Here is a 24,266-nt window from a genome sequence, read left to right as displayed (position 1 = left end):
AACAACTTTCTTTAAAAAGCAGCTTTTAATCTCTGACTCTCTGATCTGCCATTACTTCTCACACAGCAGGGGACCTACAGCCTGCCAGCCCAGGTGGCTTCCCCATTTCTGTTTGAATTCCCTTACTTAAGATATCACATGACTTAACATGGCGCCGGCCTCCTCTTACTTAGAAAATAAAAACTTTCTCTCAACTCTCAGGATTACTAGTGGATTCTTGCCCATCACCTTGGCTCACCATCTGTTGTTGTAAAAATATAAAAATAAAAAGTATTGTTGGTCTTTTACCCTGCTAGGTCTGTACCACGGTGCCCCAAGATATCTGCTAGGTATCTTGGCGGAAACACATCCTGGCTGCACATTTTCTTACACTCAAACCCTCACATAAAAGAACACACAACACAACAATCTTTGACCCAATTGGTAAGATATAATTGCCCACTTGAACGTACAAAGCCTGGTACCATCCATCCCTTGAGAACATTAATAACAACCTGTAAATACACAGAGCAGAATCTTAACATCACCTGCCATCTTGTCCTGCCACGGCTTCTCCACTATATGACATTTTTATACATTATCCTGTCCTGTGATTATACTCTCTTCATTATCCTCTTCTGTCCCTTTATCCCTCCAACTTTTACATTCACTCCATGAGAGCCTGCAGTTATTTGTCATCCTGTGTCTTGATTTCTACCCATTTGCATTTACTCTGTGAACACAGATGTCCAACTGTTGGTGTAGTCCTAGTACTGCTGGGTATGCAGGCACCTCTGCTATATGATAAAGTGACTCCTTTAGATAGATGTCTAGGATGCCATAGCCGGCCTATAGTTGTTCTATATTTGGTCTTTTGAGGAACTTCCATAGTGATTTTCATTTCCTACCAGAAGTCCCACATATTCAGCATTTTGGGTTGTTTTGGGGGGTTTTGGTGGTAGTCATCACGGCTTGCCTAAGATGGAGTGGCGTCTCAGTGAGCTCTGGCTTGCACCCCTCTGATCAGCCTTGCACCCCTCTGATCAGGCTTGCACCCCTCTGATCAGCCTTGCACCCCTCTGATCAGGCTTGCACCCCTCTGATCAGCCTTGCACCCCTCTGATCAGGCTTGCACCCCTCTGATCAGCCTTGCACCCCTCTGATCAGGCTTGCACCCCTCTGATCAGCCTTGCATCCCTCTGATCAGCCTTGCACCCCTCTGATCAGGCTTGCATCCCTCTGATCAGCCTTGCACCCCTCTGATCAGGCTTGCACCCCTCTGATCAGCCTTGCATCCCTCTGATCAGGCTTGTACCCCTCTGATCAGGCTTGCATCCCTCTGATCAGGCTTGCATCCCTCTGATCAGGCTTGCATCCCTCTGATCAGGCTTGCATCCCTCTGATCAGCCTTGCACCCCTCTGATCAGGCTTGTACCCCTCTGATCAGCCTTGCATCCCTCTGATCAGGCTTGTACCCCTCTGATCAGGCTTGCACCCCTCTGATCAGGCTTGCATCCCTCTGATCAGCCTTGCACCCCTCTGATCCAGGCTTGCATCCCTCTGATCAGCCTTGCACCCCTCTGATCTGGCTTGCACCCCTCTGATCAGCCTTGCACCCCTCTGATCAGGCTTGTACCCCTCTGATCAGGCTTGCATCCCTCTGATCAGCCTTGCATCCCTCTGATCAGGCTTGTACCCCTCTGATCAGCCTTGCACCCCTCTGATCAGCCTTGCATCCCTCTGATCAGGCTTGTACCCCTCTGATCAGGCTTGCATCCCTCTGATCAGGCTTGCATCCCTCTGATCAGGCTTGTACCCCTCTGATCAGCCTTGCACCCCTCTGATCAGGCTTGCATCCCTCTGATCAGGCTTGTACCCCTCTGATCAGCCTTGCACCCCTCTGATCAGCCTTGCATCCCTCTGATCAGGCTTGCACCCCTCTGATCAGGCTTTCATCCCTCTGATCAGGCTTGCACCCCTCTGATCAGGCTTGCACCCCTCTGATCAGGCTTGCACCCCTCTGATCAGGCTTGCATCCCTCTGATCAGCCTTGCACCCCTCTGATCAGCCTTGCATCCCTCTGATCAGGCTTGCACCCCTCTGATCAGGCTTTCATCCCTCTGATCAGGCTTGCACCCCTCTGATCAGGCTTGCACCCCTCTGATCAGGCTTGCACCCCTCTGATCAGGCTTGCATCCCTCTGATCAGGCTTGCATCCCTCTGATCAGCCTTGCATCCCTCTGATCAGGCTTGCATCCCTCTGATCAGGCTTGCACCCCTCTGATCAGGCTTGCACCCCTCTGATCAGGCTTGCATCCCTCTGATCAGCCTTGCATCCCTCTGATCAGGCTTGCACCCCTCTGATCAGGCTTACACCCCTCTGGTCAGGCTTGCATCCCTCTGATCCAGCCTTGCATCCCTCTGATCAGGCCTGCACCCCTCTAATCAGGCTTGCATCCCTCTGAGCCAGGCTTGCATCCCTCTGATCAGGCTTGCATCCCTCTGATCAGGCTTGCATCCCTCTGAGCCAGGCTTGCACCCCTCTGATCAGGCTTGCATCCCTCTGATCCAGGCTTGCATCCCTCTGACCAGCCTTGCATCCCTCTGATCAGGCTTGCACCCCTCTGATCCAGGCTTGCATCCCTCTGATCAGCCTTGCATCCCTCTGATCAGGCTTGCACCCCTCTGATCAGGCTTGCATCCCTCTGATCAGGCTTGCATCCCTCTGATCAGGCTTGCATCCCTCTGATCAGGCTTGCATCCCTCTGATCAGGCTTGCATCCCTCTGATCCAGCCTTGCATCCCTCTGACCAGCCTTGCATCCCTCTGACCAGGCTTGCATCCCTCTGATCAGGCTTGCATCCCTCTGATCAGGCTTGCATCCCTCTGATCAGGCTTGCATCCCTCTGATCAGGCTTGCATCCCTCTGATCAGGCTTGCATCCCTCTGATCAGCCTTGCACCCCTCTGATCAGCCTTGCATCCCTCTGATCAGGCTTGCACCCCTCTGATCAGGCTTTCATCCCTCTGATCAGGCTTGCACCCCTCTGATCAGGCTTGCACCCCTCTGATCAGGCTTGCACCCCTCTGATCAGCCTTGCATCCCTCTGATCAGCCTTGCACCCCTCTGATCAGCCTTGCATCCCTCTGATCAGGCTTGCACCCCTCTGATCAGGCTTTCATCCCTCTGATCAGGCTTGCACCCCTCTGATCAGGCTTGCACCCCTCTGATCAGGCTTGCACCCCTCTGATCAGGCTTGCATCCCTCTGATCAGGCTTGCATCCCTCTGATCAGCCTTGCATCCCTCTGATCAGGCTTGCATCCCTCTGATCAGGCTTGCACCCCTCTGATCAGGCTTGCACCCCTCTGATCAGGCTTGCATCCCTCTGATCAGCCTTGCATCCCTCTGATCAGGCTTGCACCCCTCTGATCAGGCTTGCACCCCTCTGGTCAGGCTTGCATCCCTCTGATCCAGCCTTGCATCCCTCTGATCAGGCCTGCACCCCTCTAATCAGGCTTGCATCCCTCTGAGCCAGGCTTGCATCCCTCTGATCAGGCTTGCATCCCTCTGATCAGGCTTGCATCCCTCTGAGCCAGGCTTGCACCCCTCTGATCAGGCTTGCATCCCTCTGATCCAGGCTTGCATCCCTCTGACCAGCCTTGCATCCCTCTGATCAGGCTTGCACCCCTCTGATCCAGGCTTGCATCCCTCTGATCAGCCTTGCATCCCTCTGAGCCAGCCTTGCACCCCTCTGATCAGGCTTGCATCCCTCTGATCAGGCTTGCATCCCTCTGATCAGGCTTGCATCCCTCTGATCAGGCTTGCATCCCTCTGATCAGGCTTGCATCCCTCTGATCAGGCTTGCATCCCTCTGATCAGGCTTGCATCCCTCTGATCCAGCCTTGCATCCCTCTGACCAGCCTTGCATCCCTCTGACCAGGCTTGCATCCCTCTGATCAGGCTTGCATCCCTCTGATCAGGCTTGCATCCCTCTGATCAGGCTTGCATCCCTCTGATCAGGCTTGCATCCCTCTGATCAGGCTTGCATCCCTCTGATCAGGCTTGCATCCCTCTGATCAGGCTTGCATCCCTCTGATCAGGCTTGCATCCCTCTGAATTTGTACATGTTTGTATTTCTCCTTTTGAGAGCTGTCTGTTCATTTATCCTGTTGTTCAGGATGTTTGTGGTGTTTGTGGGTTCTAGATATTAATACCCTGTCTTATGTATAAGTGGCAAAGATTGTCACATTCTGTGTGGTATCTTCAGTCTGGTGATTGTTTCCTTTGCTGTAGAGGAGGTTTTTAATTTTATGTAATCCCATTTGCCAATCTTTGCAATTTTTTGTCCCTTTCAAAAATTCTTTTCTTAAGACAGGACCTCTCTACCTAGCCTTGGCTACACAGAGATCCTTCTGCCTCTGCCTCCCCATTGTTAGAATTAAAGTCTTGCAACACCATACCAGGTTTGCTTCTGCCTATTATCTTGAAGGGTTGTCCACTAAGATTTTCAGAGTTGCAAGAGTTAGGTTAAAACCAATCTATTTTTAATTTATTTGTGTACAGGTGTGAGAATTATGAACATATTCTACATGTGAACTTCCACCTATTTGTTGAAAATACTCTTGCATTTCTTTTTTTTTCTTTTGTTTTTGTTATTGTTTTGTTTTTTGTTTTTCTAAGCAGGGTTTTTCTGTATAGCCTTGGCTCTCCTGGAACTTACCAATTGTAGACCAGGCTGGCCTTGAACTCAGAGATCTGCCTACCTCTACCTCCTGAGTGCTGGCATTAAGGTGTGAAGACACTTCTCATTTTGCCTTATCATTAATGCTGACACTGACACTGTTGTCAGAAGTTAGGTGGTTGGAGTTGTGCGGATAGGTCCCCAGGTCCTTTGTTCTGTTTTGTTGGTCTATACTTCTGCTTCTGTTGTGATTGGTTTTTTTTTTTTAATGTATATGAATCTTTTGTCTTTCTGTATGCCCTTGTATTCTGTGCATTTAGTGCCCATGGAGGCCATAAGAGGTTGCTGGAGCTCTGAAAACTGGAGTTATAAGTTGTTATCCACCATGTGGGTACATGGAACTAAATCTGCGTCCTCTGCAATACCAAGAGGAGTTCTTAACAATTGAGCCACCTCTCAGCATCTGTGTTTGTGCCATTAAGGTGCTGCTTTGTTACTGTGGCTGCAGTATAATCCTGAATGTGTGGTATGTCACCTACAGCATTGAGCTCTATAGGAAAAGCTGCCATGGCAGTTCTGAGTCTTCGTACTTCCAAATTAATTTTAGGTATTTCTCCCTGTCTCTGTGGAAAACATCACAGGAAATTCCATGGAGACTGCATTGAACTTACAGACTGTGTTTGGGGATAAGGCCATCTGCACAGAACTCCTGGAATGTCTTCCTTCTTTGTGTTGTCTTCTCTGTTTTAGCATTTTTTAAAAATGTATTTATTTGGCTTTGGTTTGGTCTGTTAGAGACAGAGTTCCAAAGTGTACCCCAGGGTGGCTTTGAACGCAGTTCTCCTATCTCCAGAATGCTAAGGTACCGGGTATTGCCATCATACCCAAGTTTTTTTGTAGAAGTGAGATGAGAGCCTGTTGATTTTCATGGGTGTGTGTGTATGTGTGTGTGTGTGTGTGTGTGTGTGTGTGTGTGTACATGCTATTATTTCATGTCTGTCAGAAATAAGTCTATTGAAAATCTTCAAGGTTCTTTAAGTTCAGGATCATATTGTCTAGAAATAGGAAATTTTATGTTTTTCCTATCTGGGTCTTTCTGGTTTTCTCTTGCTTGTCTGAATATAATCCATATGAGGGTGTAGACTGGAGTATAAGACAGCTGTGTGCCTCCTTGTGGGTGCTGGAACCCAACCCAAGTCCTCTGGAAGAGCAGCCAAGGCTCGTCACCACTGAGCCGTCCAGTGTATGTGTGATATGCTGCATATATTGGGGGGGAGGGTCAGGACGACTTCTTGAAGTCAATTCTTCCACCTTTATTTGGGTTCCAAGGATCAAATTCAGATTATTAGGCCATGTGGGAAGCACTTACCTACTGAACCATCTGAACAGCCTTGTTTGCTTTTTTTTCTTGCAGTGCTGGGACTAAAGCACAGAACCTTAGTTATGGTGGGCAAGTACCCTACCACTGAGCTAGCTATACCCCCCCCAGCCCTTTCTAGTTTGAAACAGTTAAGACTGGCCCCAAACTCACAATCCTCCTGCCTCACAATCTCAAGGGTTGTGTTTACAGGTGTAACTTACCATGCCTGAGTATTTTTGTCCGTTTTATTATTATTATAATTCATTTACCTGTTTCCTATATATGTGTGTGACATATGTAATGCAGCCCTGTATAGAGATCCGAGAACAACTTGCAGGAATCAGTTCTCTTCTTGAATGAAAAAAAATGAAAGAAAAAGAAAAGGGAAAACATGACTGGTCCAGGGTTGGAAACCTAACACTTCTACCATATAGGTCCCAGAGTTTGAACTCAGGTTGTCAGACTTGGCAAAAGTGCCTTTACCTCCTGTGCATTCCTGCCTTTTTTTAAATATGACTACACTATAGCCATCCACAGACACACCAGAAGAGGGCATCAGATTCCATTACAGATGGTTGTGAGCCACCATGTGGTTGCTGGGAATTGAACTCAGAACCTCTGGAAGAGCAGTCTGTGCTCTTAATCTCTGAGCCATCTCCCCAGCCCTATTTTTGTTCTTAAAAGGCTAGTTTATACTATGGTTCAGAGATGATTCCCCAGGTCTGCACACACATTACCTGCCCAGTTCCAGAATTACAGGATTATATTATAGGCAGGACCTATAAAAGTAACCATCCTCTGCTGGTCAGTAATTAGCAAATGTCTTCCATCCAGGAAACTGAACTCTAATACGAGTGTGAGGCACTTCAGGTAAAATTCCTGCCTCACTTTCCTGATCTCTACTGACCTGGGCTGGGCAAACAAAAGAGGAGACCATAAAAGAATGCAGTAAGTATCTGTGGCCACCTGATGATAGAGGCCAACATCCCAGAAGTCATTAGGTCCTCCAGTCCAAAGTGAGTGACAGCTACTGTTACAAAAAGTAGCCTTCTTGAAATGGGTGGTGAATTCAAGCAGCACGTTCCTCCTGGCTGTCTTGGCACAGCAGAACTGCTGCAGGGGTCCATGCCCTCCAGAGGCCCCACACTCAGCGTGAGGTAGGAAGAAAATGTGGTCACAGTTTCAGTGGGTTTAGCCCATGATTGCTTGTCCTTGTGGCCTTGGGTGGAACTTTATGGCAGCACTAGTGTGCAGAAGAGGCTATTCACTGAATTGCAGACAGAAAGTATAGCGAAAAAGGGCCCAAGGACTTGGTTCATCCCTGGAGATATTCCCCCAGAAACCTGCCTCCTACAGACCTCACCTTGTAAAGCTGCAAATCCTACTAGAATAGCCCAGTAGCAAAGGGCTATACATTGAGCATCAAGGTTGGAGAGTATGTCATATTCTAGTGCTCAGAATATGAGAACCTCAGGCAGCAGGGCCAGGGCATGTTGTATTTTTTGAAATGTGGGGAAAATATCTCACCAGAATTCACACTCTGATGTTTAATCCCAGCACTTGGGAGGCAGAAGCAAGTGGATTTCTGTGAGTCCCAAGCCACCTAGTCTACATAGTTCCAGGACAGCTGAGACTACATATACTTGTCTCAAACAACAGTAAAGGCAGTATTGTTTAGTTGGTAGATAGAGTACTTGTCTAGCATGTGTGATCTCCAGCACTATATAAACTTGAGCCCTCTGGAGGTGAAGAGGAGCAGTTCAAGAGCATCCACAGCCACACAGTGAGTTCAAAGTTAGCTTAACCTACTAGAGATTATCTCAAAAGAAAGAAATTTATTCTTTCATACTTTCAGAGATTAAGAAGCTGGAGGCCTAGGTGTCAGTAGGCCACAATCCATTCTCTGTGGCTCTGAGAAGAGTCCGCATTTTGTCAGCTTCTTGTGGCTACTATTTACCTTGATTTGAGAGGCCAAATCACCCCAATACCTGTTTCCATTTGTGTGTTGGGGGGGAGGGAGACTGAGATCTCCTGTACCTGTCTTCCTATAAACTATGGTGACAGACATACACATCTTCATGCCTGCCCCCTCTCTTAACTTTGTATTGATTCTTTGTGAAATCCATATCATGCACCCCAATCTCACTCATCTCTCTCTCCTCTGCCCTTGCAACCTCCTCCCCAAAGGGGTGAGGGTGGCAAAATATACAAAAATAAACAAAAAATAACAACAAACCATCTCATCATCGAAGCGGTCATGTACTTGTCTAGTATGTACAAATATTCATTGGGATAAGGCATTGGTCTGGTTCATGGCCTCTGGTTTCTGTTATGCTACTAATACTGGATCCTCACCAGGACTCCTCTTGGATATCCTGCTGGATGCCCTGTATCATAGAAATCCTGCTGCTTTGGTTCTGTTATACCGGCTTCTTTTCATGCTCTAGCAGTTCACAGATGGAGTAGACATTGGAGTGGGCCATTTCTAAGCCCTAGATGGCAGCTGAGTTGATCAGCCTGACAGTTCTCCATCCCTGCCCAGTAGAGGGGTGGCACCTGGCCTCACTCTTAGGAAGACAGGTATCTACTAGAATTAGATCTCCCACCCACATAATCCAGAATGATCTCATATCAAAATCTTCAATTACATACCCAAAGTTCCTTCCACCAAACACAATCTCCTTCATAGAGCTTAAGATGTGGCCATCTTAAAACCAAAGCATGTGACATCTAGGACATGAAAACTCGTTTCCAAGCTTGGAGACAAAGGAGCCAAACAGACTGAGGGGAGGGGTTAGTTTCCCAACATGTAGTTTTTAATCCTTCATAATCCTACCCAGGTCATTTCTGGGAAACAAATTGCTTTCTAAGCTGGATGTGGTGGTACATACCTGGGGAGGCTGAAGCAGTTATTTGTACCTAGAAGTTGGAACCCAACCTAGGCAACATGGCAAGACCCCATCTCAAAAAGAAGAAAGAAGATCTTTGCAGTACTAAGACCTTCTAAAGTAGTGTTGCCAAATTTTCCAACTGAGGCACTACAGTAGGCTTCCAGTATGACTGCTGCCATCACACACTGAACCAGTCACCTACCATGTCAGATGCCCTCCAGGGTTTCTGAGACATTGCCAGGCAGTCTCTCATGGCCTCTGCTGCTCCTTAGGCAGCAACACACAGGTGCTCAGCCCTCCTGGTGTTCTAGGTAGCTTCTCAGCTCTATGCTGACTTGTATACTGGGCCATCCCTGCCTTCCATATAAGTTCCCTTTCTTATTGCTGTGAACAAATCCCTGCCCAAATCAAGGGAAAGAGGGATTTGTTCTAGCTCATAAAGAGTTCAGCCTGTTGTTGCTTGCCACCATGCAGATTGGCAGAGAATTATTGTAGAATATGCTGCCATGAAGAACTCAGGAGAGCCAGCAAAGTGCCAGGAAAGGATTGCTGAGGATGTGCTTCCAGTGACCCCTTCTTTGAACCGGAGCTCATTTCTGTCCCCACCCCTCAATTACGTTAGGAGTCCATCCAAGCTTTAATCCATTTATGGTCAGAACCCTGCATCCTAAAGGGCTCCCACATCCTCACAAAAGTTGTGTTCTACTAATCCAGTCACCTAGATTCATCATCACAATCTTCAATCCCCACATTGTTGTGTTACTGTTCTTTAACGACCCTGATGACCCTGTCCTGTCCTGGAGCTACAAGAGGCAAAGGGCTCTGTCCTCTGTTCTTGCCGTAACTAGTCTGGGAAATCCTCTTTTTGGGGGTGTGGTGGGTGTGGGTATGGAAATCTTCTTGATGTCTTCTGTCTCAGCCAGAACTGAAGCATACAGTGGCACTGAGTGCTTGAGTGGCCAGTTTTGTTTGTTTGTTTGTTTGTTTGTTTGAGACAAGGTCTCAATACATAGCCCTGTCCTGGAACTCACTATCTAGACCAGGCTGGACTAAAACTCAGAGATCTACCCACTTCTATTTCCCAAGTGCTGAGATCAAAGGTGTGTGCCCTGACCTCAAGCATGGTCTTAATTTGACTTCAACCTCCTCTGCTGTGGCAGTTCTGGTGGTGCCTATAACATTCCTGCCAGCTGTGCACTCTCTGGGTGTGACAGACACCCAGCTTCTCGGGAGGCTGAAGTGAGAGATGCTTGAAACTTAGAACAACAGACTCAACAGACTCCAGTTGAAAAGAAACAGGAAACCCCACAGTTCTTTGGAGGGTTTTGTTGTTTGTTTCCTATCTAACAGGTCCATCTTCCTTCACTTCTTTTTTCAAGACAAGGTTTCACTTCTTCCTCCTCTCACTAGTATAAGTTTTATTATTGTGTCTATTTCATACATTGCCAAGTTCTCAACACATAGAATACTAAGCACAGTAAGTGCTTAGAAATATTCGGTGAGTGATTGCCCTATTCAAAGATGAATGGCTTTGCTAAGCCCTCTAGATTGCTCAGATGCTTGTAAGCAGTCTTTCCCCACTGTGTTGGATCCCAGGATCCTACAAGGCAGCAGGAGAGAATCCATCTGCAGGTCGTGGCATGTGCTCACCCGCACACACATTGACACAACAAATTTAAAGAAAGGCTCTGCTGAGTTCTTTTCAAAGTAAGATGTACATGCATTCATGTTCCCACTGATGGGTGCTGTTTTCCACCCATTCCCAAAGCGTATCAGCAGTTCTGACCTGCACAGATGAGTACAAGGAGTGGGTCCATGCACCAAGGATCCTTCCTAAACCACCCACTGCTTGCAAACTCTATCTAAATGGGGATTGTGCCACCTAGTGGCCAAGGTCAGTTAGGATCAGACTAAACAGGGATCGTGCACCACTTAGTGGTCAATAAGATTCTACAGCTTGACAGACACAATGACCACTCTCCAAGAGGCCCCTGCAGCCCCTACCCAGCTACTGCTTAGCAGCAACTGATGAATCATGGCATTTTAATCTATTCACAGGATGAGTAAGCTCATCTTCCTGTGTATCTTCATCTCTCGGTGACCACCAGATGGTAGGAATGTAAGCCTAAGCAGCTCTCCAGGCCAGAAATGGGAACTTGCATCCACACCAGAGAGCACACTGATGTTCTCAGCAGCGTTAGAGAATTCTCCAGGTGAGGCAGTAGGATGGCACTAAGTGGAAAGCAATGGTGCTAACCAACAAATCCTGGCTGCTTCCCTTCAGTAAGATAAGCAGGTTGGGCAGGCTCATAGAGAAGATGAGGGTAGGTGGTTACAGGACTGTCAGAGACAAGAAATGACAATCGAGAGAATGTTCTGGGATTCAGTAGTAGTTCTGGTTGTATGACATTATGAATATTACCAAACATAAAAATTGTTTACTTTTTGAAGTTTTATTTATATTGATTAATGGGAACGAAATTTATGTGCATGTGGCTGTCAGAGAACTTATGGAGGTCACTTCTTTCCTGCCACCTTGTGGGATTCTGGGATCCAGCTCCGCTTATCACTCTTTGAAGTCAGAACCTTAACAATAAGCCATCTCACTGGCTTCCCCCACCCCCTTTTGTTTAAAGATAAGATCTTAGTAAGGTAAGCCATTAATCCAGGCATGCTAGAAGCCAGGTTAGGCAGATCTCTGTAAGTTAAAGGCCAGATGAGTCCAGCACATCCAGGGCTGTTACACAGTGAAACCCATTCTTAAAATACAAACACACAAAAAGTCAGAGTCTCATTCTGTAGCTCCGGCTATCCTAGAACTCATTACTTGTAGAGGGCCACTATAACATTTGTCACCACAAGATGGCGCTGGCTTCCACTGCGCCCCACGTGGAAGGCCAGGATAGCTTTCGCCATTACAAGATGGCACTGGCCTCCGCCGCGCCAGCCAACTTCCTTTCAGGAAGTTAACTGTGTGCGCATGTGCAAGAGTGCCTTCGTGCCAGGTCTTTGTCCAGTCCGGGGCGTGCCTAATGAGATCATGGGTAAGCGACCAATCAGGTGTGGATGCGCCGCGCTAGGGTATATATAAGCCGTGCCATGCGGGCGCGCGGGGCTTCTCCTTAAGATTCAAATAAAAGTTTTGGCTGCAGCAAGGATTCGTATGTCCCCACGTGTTTTCTTGCTGGCAAGGTCGCGCGCGGGACATTTGGTGCCGAGAACCCGGGAAAAACGCCTCACCATCGCGGGCGCCAAGGAGAGCCTCCGTTCACGGAAAGGGTCCAGAAGCTGCGGGACTCGGGTGAGACTCTGAGAGACAATGTTTAGCCTTGATTTGTTCCACCTCACTCCTTTGCTAGATGCGGCAGAAGCCTTTATTATCGTTTTGACAGCCCTCGGGCTTTCTCTATTGGCCTTTGAGTTTCTAGTTACCGTCAGGCAGCGTCAGAGGTCGCATGGGAGCCGCCCAGCTGTAACAGCAAAGCAAAGAGCGCGGGAGGAAGGGCAAGGTGGCGTGTCAGAAACAGGGTTGAGTAAAAAATTAAAGAGCTCAAGGAAAGGTAACAAGAAGACAGTCCCCTCCAATGCGGAGGCGAAAGAGTGGGGAAAAAACGCCCCGGGAGAGAAAAAGGGAGGAGATAAAAGGAACACAGTATTTTGGGAGAAAAACTTTGTCTTTGTGCTTGTAAAAGGTGTGATTAGGCTCTGGAAGCTTTGCAGAGTCATACTGATTAGACTTGATAGAGGCAGACCGCCTGAAAATTTATTCAGGAGAATCAAACAAAAGGACATCTCAATGCCCATGCACAGCTTGATGGAGTTAATGTAATTGGGTTGTGAGTGGAAATACTCAGGACTGTGTTTCACTTCCATACCATTGGCGAATGTCAGTCGTGCTGCTCAGATAATATATCTCAGTATCTTACAGGAATTTGGTTTCAACACGTTGATGGACTAGTCCAGGAATTGAGACAATCCATCGTCCATATCGACTCCACTCGAGTGGATAGTCACCGTGAAAGGGAAAATCCTCCCTCTCTGCTGACACCATCTGGTTTTTTCCCTCTTTGTCTATTGTCTGTCCTTGGTGCACCAAGCTATCCCCATGTCTGTCAGTTTATGTCTGTGGTTCTTGCTTCTCGTTTAAATATTTTATGTTTCATGTTCAAAAGAAAAAATGGTAAAAACTTTATCTGCTGGTCGTTCACACCTTGACTTGGTTTTAACTCGCTTCAAGAAGGGAACAATAAATAAAAAACAGTTTCAATTGGGTTTTAGAGCCTACATCTGTAACTAGAAGCCTAAGTCCTCTGGGCAAGCTCCCCAGGGGGTGGCTAAATGTTTATACTAGCCGATCCTAAAGGCACCAGGAGCTTCACAGCTTCTATGGTAATAAAACTGATGGCTGTTAATCTTAGAAAAATCTTTGACTGTGATTATTAGACTCAACAGGTGACAAGGTGCTTCTCTTAAAATCATAGCTAAAAAGGTAAAAATGGTGTTTGGTCTAAATATTAAAGATATGTGTAGCCACTTCAATTTTGTTTCTGATTGGTTTTAAATGTATAAATATGCTCTACTTGCCTTGGTCATAGATTGTTGGCTTTTAAGTTATTGGATATGGTTAAAAAGGGTATAATATTGGTAACAGAAAGTTGACATAAAGCTGGTAATTTGGATAGAGTCATTCTAGACAACATGTGGCATGAGCCAACCTAGGGAAACAGGTCTAAATTGAGATAATATTTTTATGGAATTCTTACTCTAGAAAGCAGGCTTCTAGAAGAATGTAGGACAATGTCTCTTTGTTGAGGTACTGGAGACTACACCATCGTGCGTTCATATGTAGGAATTGGCAGTCAAACTTTGTAACATGAAGGATAGACTGGAGACTGGATTTTGAGACTAGATTTTTTGTTGGAGGTTGAGTTTTACTTTCCATAATTGTGGTTTGCCCTGAAGCTATCTGTATTTTGATGCTAATTCCACTGCCCCAAGAACAGCTGCCTAGTCAGTACTCAGAACTCAGGTGACTTTCCAAAATTGTGGCTGTGCTCTGGTGTTACAAGGAGAACTTAAAGATTGTGATTAAGGATTGCCATTGTTACATTGACTAACTCAAACTTATTTGTAATTAAGAAAAATCAAACAGGCAGAGATTGTTACAGGATTTACAAAGGATCGATGAGGTTTTAGAACTTGTGGGAGCATTGCAGCTTGTTTACTTACTTCAACCACCATTTCAAGATAGATTTAGAGGATTGATTTTGAGTTTTCATTTCGTGAGCTTGCTTATAATTTTAGAGAGCCCATAAAGTGATTTTGTTGCTTCTTCAATGTAAGGAGTTAGAACTTTGAATCTTTCAGTGTGCATGGAAATTTTTACTACAAACTTCTGCTCTCAAAATGAGCTTTAATATTTGGGGAGTAGCTGTTGCACTACTCCAGAAAAGAATATTTGAAACTAATTTTAAGCTTCTAAGGATATGTTAATTGGCTAAGTACCTCACCTTACCAGAGGACTTAGGTCCTTGTTTGTTATCCACATTGGAGAAAAAGCTTCAGTTGTGTTAATACAGAATTGTAGGGTAGAGTCATGGAAGTATTTTAAAAAGAAACCTGGTAAAACATATCTTATTCCAAACAACAGTAAGTCGGTTATTACAAAATACTGATATTTGGCCTATTACATATACAAATTTTTCAGGCAAAATTGATAATTTTACTCTTTACATGCTTTTGTACTTCCTGTACATTTGTGCATACAACCCATAGGAAATGCGCTTAGTGTATTTATAGGTGGTTCATCTAATGAAAAGGCTACATATATGATTGGATCACTTGTTTATTCTCTTGAGTTTCTGTTGCTTCAACACAGATTATTAGTTTCCGTGGTTTAGCCACTGTTTTTAAATCAAGCTTTCAATTCACATACTGATAGCCAATGTGTGGCTTGTGGTTTACAATTGATTTCAATTACTTAATGCTTTATTAGAGACAGGTTTTCTACTTGAAATCAATGAGTGATTTCAGTGTGAATGTCTGACAACTCACTGTCCTTTCAGTGCTCTGGCTCAGACAACTAAATTAAACCTTAGGCTCATACCTAACTTTGAAAATGGTAATAGAGTTAATATAAAAAGAAGAAGACTCCATTTGCTTACTTTAAATTCTCAGCCTCGCCCTGCCAGCTCTGGGATTTCTAGTAAGACTGAAATTGGACAATATTTACAGGATTTGACATTTCTAATTAATGCTTATGTTTAGGTAAATAAAGTTTGTGAGGTGCTAGAGAAATGGCTTAGTGGTTAAGAGCACTAAGTACTGTTCCTTAATAGACCATTTAAGAACTCAAACTGGATTGCCTAGGCTCCTTAACAAGGGAGGACAATGATACCAGACAGATTGTAGGCCTTACATAGGAACAATTAGTCAAAAAATCTCATTCTTTATATATCCAAAACAATAATGCTGGAGACAATAATTTGGTATACAAGTCAATTTATAAATACAAGTGCTCAGTGTCCTCAATTTAATCCTCGAGGACTTACCTTAATAAATAATATCTTTACTGTATCTTAATAAATAAAAAGGGGGAGTTATCCCTGTATGCTAAATAATGCTCCTTTTATTTCAATTTTAAAATTTGGATGCCAAAGTTTATGGCACCTTACAACTAGGCATACTTCTGCCTAGGTGAAATAGAGAGATCCACATATTGACATGATCCTGTCCAGATATTTTATATGGGGAAGAGGGAATGTTTGTGTTTTTTTCTACAGGATGCTACAAGAGTGTGCCAGCTTCCAGAGGTGGTTGCTGAGACTTGCTGATCCTGGTTACATAAAGATTCAGCTCTCCTGGTTCGGGTCCCCAGAGTCATTCCTCTGCCCCGAGAGGAAGATAGAAGATTCCCCCTCATCCTTTGTCATCAGATTTTGACGTTGCTGCAGTCAGTGTTACCACTGCGTGTGTCCCATCCCACTATGGCCCGCTCTCTGACCCTCTGTACACTGCTGCTTGCTAGAGAAGACTGGACTCTAGCCGTTGCTGCCCCCCTCATTTCCCTGGTGACTCTTGCTGCCTTAACTGGTCATTTTACAGACTGTAGCTTCACAGGAATGCCACCTGCGTAAAGCTGCTGTGGACTGGGGAACTCTGCCCTGGTTGTACAGATCTCAGAAATGGTTCCATTGTCTGCTGGTTGTTCCAGAGAAAAATGACTGATCCTGAACTGTCCTGGAAAAGACCTTGTTATTTTCACTGCTATTGTAGCAGCCATTACTGCTGCAGACATTGTGTCTGCAGGGTCTGGAGTTATCCTCCCCCAATCTATTGTTAGACAAACACAGTGGGTGAACTTTCTGGAGTAGTTGCTAACAATTGGGAATTCTAAATTTTATTATAGGAGCGGCTTGACTATGGCCCTTGGTGGTAACAGCTGAGGAGGACCAAATGAGGTGCCCACTACTTATCGGGAGTGGCTCTGTTTGGTGCAGCCCTATGCTGTGGATTAGTGTTCATGCTATGGTTGGTTTGCAAACTCAGATCTCAACAGAAACATGACAAGGCCGTTATCACTCAAGCACTTGTGGCCATTGAACAAGGGGCCTCCCCTGAAATTTGGTTATCTATCTTCTAAAATTAGTCAGTATCTGAACTCTCTGCTCTTGCACCCCATGGATCTGTGGATCCATTGCACTGGGATGAGAGAGACTCAATGATTCCTTTGATCAGCCCTTCCACATCGCTGAGGTTTCCTCATTGCACACGATAGGGTGATCATGATTTGTTATAAAAAAAAATAATAAGGGGGAGATGTAGAGGGCCGCTATAATATTTGTCACCACAAGATGGCGCTGGCTTCCACTGCGCCCCACGTGGAAGGCCAGGATAGCTTTCGCCATTACAAGATGGCACTGGCCTCCGCCGCGCCAGCCAACTTCCTTTCAGGAAGTTAACTGTGTGCGCATGTGCAAGAGTGCCTTCGTGCCAGGTCTTTGCCCAGTCCGGGGCGTGCCTAATGAGATCATGGGTAAGCGACCAATCAGGTGTGGATACGCCACGCTAGGGTATATATAAGCCGTGCCATGCGGGCGCGCGGGGCTTCTCTTTTATTTCTCAAAAATAAAAGTTTTGGCTGCAGCAAGGATTCGTATGTCCCCGCGTGTTTTCTTCCTGGCGAGACAGCACGGGACAATTACTGGACCAGATCGGCCTGCCTCTGCTTCCTAAGTACTGGGATCAAAGTCATTTACCACTACACCTGGCAGTCCTTTAAAATTTCTTAAATTACCTTTATTCATTTATTTAGTAAGTGTGTGATGTATGTGGATACAGTTGTGGAAGTCAAGGGACAAATTTCAGGAATTGGTTCTCTCCACCCCTGATGGACCCCAGGAACGGAACTCAAGTTGTCAGGCCTAGTAAGAAGCAAGATCCATTTCACCATCTCTATTGTTTTTAAGATTTATTTTTATTTTGTATGTGCATGGGTGTTTTGTCTGCATGTGTCTGTTTCTGAACATGTATATAGTGTCTATGGAGGCCAGAAAGTGGCACTGGATCCTCTAAAATTGAGTTACAAATGGTTTTTAGCTGCCAGTTGGGTGCTAGAACCAGACTTGGAATAGCATTGAGTACTCTTTTTTTTTTTTTTTTGGTTCTTTTTTTTTTTTCGGAGCTGGGGACCAAACCCAGGGCCTTGCGCTTCCTAGGTAAGCGCTCTACCACTGAGCTAAATCCCCAGCCCCAAGCATTGAGTACTCTTAACCACTGAGCCATCTTTAGATCCTTTTTGAAGAAAAATATTTACTTTGCTAAATATGGTGATATATGCTTTTAATCCCAGCACTTGGAAGACATAGGTAGGTAGACAAATCTCTGTAAGTTCAAAGTCAGCATGGCCTACATGATGAGTTCCCCAGCCAGCCAGGGTTATACACTGAGATTCTGTCTCTAACATTATATATCATTTTTTAATGTGTATGAGTCTTCTTGTATGTGTATATGTGCATTGTGTGTATACTTAGTGTCTGTGGAGGCCAGACAAGGGCACTCCATCATCTAGAATGGGAGTTATTAGAAGCTTGTGAGCCAACATATAAGTACTGAGAACTGAACCTAGTTCTTCTGCAAATGCACCAAGTGTTCTTAACCACTGAGCCATCTACAGCCCACACTTTTTTATTTTTATGTATGTATTTATTCATTTTTGAGACAAGGTTTTATGTACAGTAGGCTAGCTTCAAGCTCACTGTGTAATCAAGAATAATCTCTACTCCTCATTTCTCAACCTCCCCTGTGCTGGAATTTCAAGTGTGTGCCACCATAGCCAGTTTATGTGGTGTTGGGGGTCAAACCTAGGCTTTCCTCACAGGTAGGTATTGTACCAACTGAACCATAGCTCCAGCCCCCCCCCCAAAAAAAGTATATTTTATTTTATTACTTTTATTACATCTTATTTATTGATTATGTATATGTGGGGCACTGGTTGTGGGGGGTCTTCAGGGTTCACTTGGGAGGTCAAGGAACAATTTTCCAGAATCTGTTTTCTCTTTCTATTATGTGGTTCCTAGGAATCAAACGTGGGACATCAGCCTTGGAAGCAAGCACCTTTATATGCAAAGTCATCTTGTGCACCCAAAACCATATACTTCTGAATTGTTATATCTTGATAAAGCTGATTTTTAAATCATATTTGTGAGCTGAAGAAATAGCTCAGCATAATGGCTCTTCTTGATCTTCCAGACAGCCTGAGTTCAATTCCCAGCACCTACACAGCAGCTTACCAATAGTCTATACCTCCAGTTCCAGGGGATCCAATATGTTCTCCTGGTCTCCATGAGTACTAGGCATGCGCTGGTATACAGACATACAAACAGACTGCCTTAATCAGAGTTTCTGTTGCTGCAAAGAAACACCAAGACCCAAGACCAGAGTAGCCACCAAGATGGTTGAAGTGGAGCAGCAGAAGAAACAGACCTCCCATAAATTCACTACCACAGCATGGACCTGGACCAACTGCTAGACGTGACCTGTGAGCAGCTGAGGCAGTTATACTGTACCCACCATGAGCAGCGCCTGAAACATGACCTGAGAAAAGCGAAGAAGGCGCCACCCATGGAGAAGCTGGGAGGTGGTGAAGACCAGCCTGAGAGACATGACCATCTTGCCTGAGATAGTAGGTAGCTTGATGGGTATGTACAACAGCGAGGCCTTCAACCCAGTGGAGATCAAACCAGAGGTCATGGACCTAGGCCTAGGCAAGTTCTCCATAACCTTCAAGCCATGAAGCAAGACTGGACTGTTATAAAAAAAAAGAAAAACCAAAACCAAAAAGCAAGCTGGGGAGGGAAGGAAAGGGTTTATTTTGACTCACACTCCAGTATCATTGTATATCATTGAAGGAAGTCAGGACAGGAACTCAAGCTGGGAAGTATTCTGGAGATGGGAGCTGATGGAAGGGTGCTGCTTACTGGTTTGTGTCCCCTTTCTTGCTCAGCCTGCTTTCTTATAGAATCAAGGACCACCAGCCCAGGGATGGAACCACACACCGTGGGCTGGGCCCTCCCACATCAATAACTAGTTAAGAAAATGCCTTACATGGGCTGGAGAGATGACTCAGTGGTTAAGAGCACTGACTGCCCTTCCAGAGATTCTGAGTCCAAATTCCAGCAACCACACGGTGGTTCACAACCATCTGTAATGGGATCTGATGCCCTTTTCTGGTGTGTCTGAGGACAGCTACAGTGTACTCATATATAATAAATAAATCTAAAAAAAATGCTTTACAGCTGAATCTTATGGAGGCATTTCTTAATTCTGGTTCCCTCTTTTGTGTGTCAAACTGGCATAAGACTAACCAGCACACAGGCAAAACACACATAAGATTAAAATGTTTTTTAAAAATTCCATTGTTTTAGGGCAGGAAAATAGGTCAACAGGATTTGGCTTAATGATACATGCCTTGGGTGAGCAGGGCTCTGGGTTCTGTGTTAATACTACACACACATGTATGCACATGCACACCATCATGAAAACGGAAATGTCCCAAGGAAGGGAAGCCTGAGGTGACACAGAAGAATTTGCAAGCTACATGTCCTTTTATTTTTATACATACTGGTTTTCTTTCTGTGAGTACACACTGTGTACATGGAGGTCAAAGGACAACTTGCTAGAGCTGGTTCTTCTCTTCCATCATTCTGTAAGCCCAGAGAATCAAACTCAAGTGGTCAGGCTTAGTGGCAAACATCTTAACTGCCTTACCAGTAGCCAGCTCACCCCAATGTCTACGATTCTTAAAAGAAGCTTCGAATGTCAGCATGGTGGTGTACACCCATCAGCACTTGGAAAATAGAGGGTTAGTCAGCAGAGCTCAGGGTCATCCTGAGCTACGTAGTGAATTTGAGGGTAGCCCAGTCTGTGTGAGACCATAAAACAGATACAGAGCTACTTCGGGGTAAAGACAGAACTAGAACTTGTGAGGGATGAGGGCGGTGGTATCTACATCAATACACATCTAGCCAGAGCAGTAGGAACCATGGTTTTAGGGACTTTGACTCAGGTCTGACCAGAGTTAAAGGCTTCAATGTTGACAAGATCATCTGGTCAGTGGGCTGAGCTGAAGTTTTATTAGAGAAATTTTAATGCAGTTTCAAGCATGAGGGCTAATACAACATAGGCACACAAGAGAAAGCAAAATGCCCAGAGCACCAGCAGCAGCATATGCTTTCCAAGGGAGCAGTGGAAAAGTATCCCCACGTGCAGGCCTTGGCTCTGAACACTGAACACCTGCAAACGGACTTATCATAGCACACACACTTTAAATGGCCAGTGTACATCTCAGAGTCGATAAGGTAATCTCTTCTCTTCCTCTTCCTCTTCCTCCTCCTCACCCTCCAGCCTCCTGTGCCCCCCATCCACCACCCACTTTCCATCACGCCTTCAATGGAATTATAATTTGTTAACCTGAAGCCTCTAAGGTTTCAGTTTGCAGCTGGGACCAGGGCTTAGAACAGCTGTTAATTGTGCTGGAATTTTTGCTTAGCTCCTGATGAGGGACTTTTCTTCCTCCTAATGTCTTGTTTTCTTCTGCCCTCTAACTTTTCTCAGCACTCACAGGCACTTCCCTCTTCACAAAGGACAGTATGCCTAAGGCTGCAGACGGGACAGTCAGAGAAGGTAGCCAGTATGATGGGTAGCCAGCCAGACCTCACCACAAAGAGGGTAAGGGCAGGAACCACCAGGGGAGCCCACAGAGTTCTCAAAGCCAGGGAACCTTCTCCATGTCCCCTGAGTGTGGCTAGAACACAACCCAAAGAGCCCCACTCTGCCCTCTCAACAGACCCAAGAAAGGACATCAGAGTTCCTCTCATCCCCTCCGTGGGATTATGTGAGTCTTAGACTCGAAGCTGGACATGAGGATAGAGCTGTTGTATAGGATAATGAGAGCTGGCATGCAGAAAGCTAGGAGGCTACTCCAGCCACCCATGCATGTTCAGGTGGAGGTCAGAAGACATCTTTCTTTTTTTTTTTTTTAAGATTTATTCATTTATTATATATAAGTACACTGTAGCTGTCTTCAGATACACCAGAAGAGGGCATCGGATCTCTTTACAGATGGTTGTGAGCCACCATGTGGTTGCTGGGAATTGAACTCAGGACCTCTGGAAGAGTAGTCGGGTACTCTTAACCGCTGAGCCATCTCTCCAGCCCAGAAGACATCTTTCAAAGCCAATTCTCTCCTACCATATGGGTTCTGTTGGGTCCAAAGGAAACTCCAATTTCCCAAAGGCAGTCCAAATATCCAGAAAGGACATTTCTGAGCTCAACCTGGACTATTGGAGGATTTCTGGTGGTTAGATAAAAGCCAGCATTCAGGAACTTGTGAAACTGGTTCCCCTTTGCCAAAAAGAATAATGTTCCTTACCTCTGACAGATGGGCATACAGTGTCTTATCAGCATATCAAAGCACATTTCAGAATCCAGGAAGAGCAAGCATTCTGCCTGGCTATACCTCCTCTGCTCCCCTGTCCAGCTCACAGGCTTTCCAACCTCAACTGCCCACACTCCTGTTGTTCGAAATGTGCTCTCTCTGCTCTCCTCTCCTGCTTCTCTCACTTCTCTCTGTTCTCTATCCCTGCTATTCTCTCCTCTCACCAAGAGTCCTGGCCAGGTCCAGTTTGCTGACCATGTTCAGTCCACATCTCTCTCTGCTCTGGACTCTTTCAGACTTTTTTGGCTGTTTTCTCTCACGTATCTACAATAAAAAAACCTTCCCCTTGGGGTTGCAGAGATGGCTCGGCTGTTGAGAGCACTGGCTGCTGCTCTGTCAGAGGACTCAAGTTCAGTTCCCAGAACCCACAAAGTAAGGTGTCTGATGCCCTCTTCTTACCTCCATGGGCTCTGTGCGCACACACACACACACACACACACACACACACACACACACACACACACAGACAGAGAGAGAGAGAGAGAGAGAGAGAGAGAGAGAGAGAGAGAGATCATGTCATCAGTTTATACAGGTCCCAGAGATTAACTCAGGTTATCAATCCTGACAGCCAATGTTTTTTCTCCCTGAATCACCTTGTCTTCCCCAAATACTCCTTTTATAAAGAGAAGAACAACTGAAAGTTTAAACGATGAAAAGTGAGTGATGCCAGCCTCAGGACTGAGGCTGCGGTCCATGCTGGGTGGGAAGACCACCTTACCCAAGTGGGGCCTCAGTGAAACAAGGGTCAAGAAACAACTAAACAGGCCTCTCAAGAACCAGACATAACCACAGGTCGTGGCACATACCTTTAATCCCCGTATGGGACGTAAAACCATACCAGGTAGCTTGGTAAAGACCCAGAGACTCGTGGGCAGAGACTTAGGTGGTTCCACCATCCCTGCCAGATTCCTGGCCTGGAGCATGTGCCACACTCCTCACATAGAAGAAACATGCCCTATGGTTATGTAGTTCTCCAAGCTAAAGATGTACCTAGAGGGTCAGAGGCCTTAGCCTTCCTTTCCTGGACATTCCTCCCTGCAAACGGTATTTAATCTCAGGTCCACCCTGAGAAGTGTGTACATTATACTGTACCTTATACATCTATTTTCCACATGGACAACCAATAACCTATCTAGAACCATGGACTGTCTCTCTTATCAAGATCCACCATGTGAAACCACAGAGAAGCCATTCAACTACAGAACATCAGCTTGATTATCCTGTAGAAGGCCTGCCTCTCTGCGTTCCCAGACACAACCATACCAGCAAAGGACAACACTGCTGGGACAAGCCAGAGCTGCCATCCCGCTCCCATCCCCCACTTTCACCCCCTACCCCCCAGGCTGGACTCTGCCTCCAGCCCGAGGGTCCCCAACTCCGTTCTTAGCTCTTTCACAACTCCTGGTGGTGCCTAGATGTCCAAGAGTCTGAAAACCCCACAGCCCCGGCCTCATCGAAGACCCAGGGACCCCAGAACCAGCTCCAGCTTTCCCCTTGTCTTAGACTGCGCTTTCCCACCGGCAGAGTGGTGTGTTAGAGCTTCCCTACAGCCTGGCACCCACCCCTGCAGCAACAGCATGGGCTAAGCGCAGTCAAACTTCCCTTGCGTTCCACCTCCCCAAGTGTCCAAGCCCTGTGGTGGGATGGACGTGGTCCAGCACCCCAGTGTCTGGATGATCAGTGCAGGCAGATCTCTATGAGTTCAAGGCTACCCTGGTCTACAACAGGTAAGACAGGCATGGTGGCACACATCTTTAATCCCAGCACTCCTGAGGCAAAAGAAGGCAGATCTCTCTTGAGTTAGGAGACTGCCAAGGCTACGTAGACTATCCCAAGAGAGAGAGGGAGAATTAACCATATTTGCCACAGAGGTAAAAGGAAATAGAGGCCAAAAGGAAGGCCAGTAGCAGCTCCACCTTACATTTCTTCACCTTGGTTCCAGGCAAGGAGAATAAGACGGTTGTGTCCTGGCAGAGCTTCCGGCAAAGTTCCTGGCAGTCTTGGTCTCCAGAATCCTGACACACTGCAGGATTCTGAGGAGGAAACAGGAACTAGGATGTTTGGAACCTGTTCAATAGTGCTGAGCTGCCCTGGTCCCTGGGTCCCGAACCTGTTCATCTTGTTTTGCTCTGTACTTTTTCACACCAAGTCTCCTCAAAAACCTTGGGCTTGACTTTCTTGGCCTCCCTTATGTCTGTCACTTCCTGAGGCTCCTCACCTGTCTTCTATTAGAGGATATAGAGCAGGAGGGAGAAGACTCCACAATCCCAGCCCAAGGTCCTCACAGCTTATTATCCCAATCAACCTTGCTGCTGCAACCTCTCATGTCCTTGGAGGCTACCAAACGTAGCAATAGG

General features: G+C 45.9%; 1 pseudogene; it reads left to right on the top strand.

The window, feature by feature from the left end:
* The first annotated feature begins 3,918 nt into the window (after window positions 1-3,918).
* Window positions 3,919-21,622, top strand: LOC134486701 (small ribosomal subunit protein uS19-like; annotated as a pseudogene).
* The last annotated feature ends 2,644 nt before the right edge of the window (window positions 21,623-24,266 follow it).

This window comes from Rattus norvegicus, chromosome 4, assembly GCF_036323735.1.
Source record: "Rattus norvegicus strain BN/NHsdMcwi chromosome 4, GRCr8, whole genome shotgun sequence".
NCBI lineage: Eukaryota > Metazoa > Chordata > Mammalia > Rodentia > Muridae > Rattus > Rattus norvegicus.
This window is presented reverse-complemented; position numbering and strand designations above follow the sequence as displayed.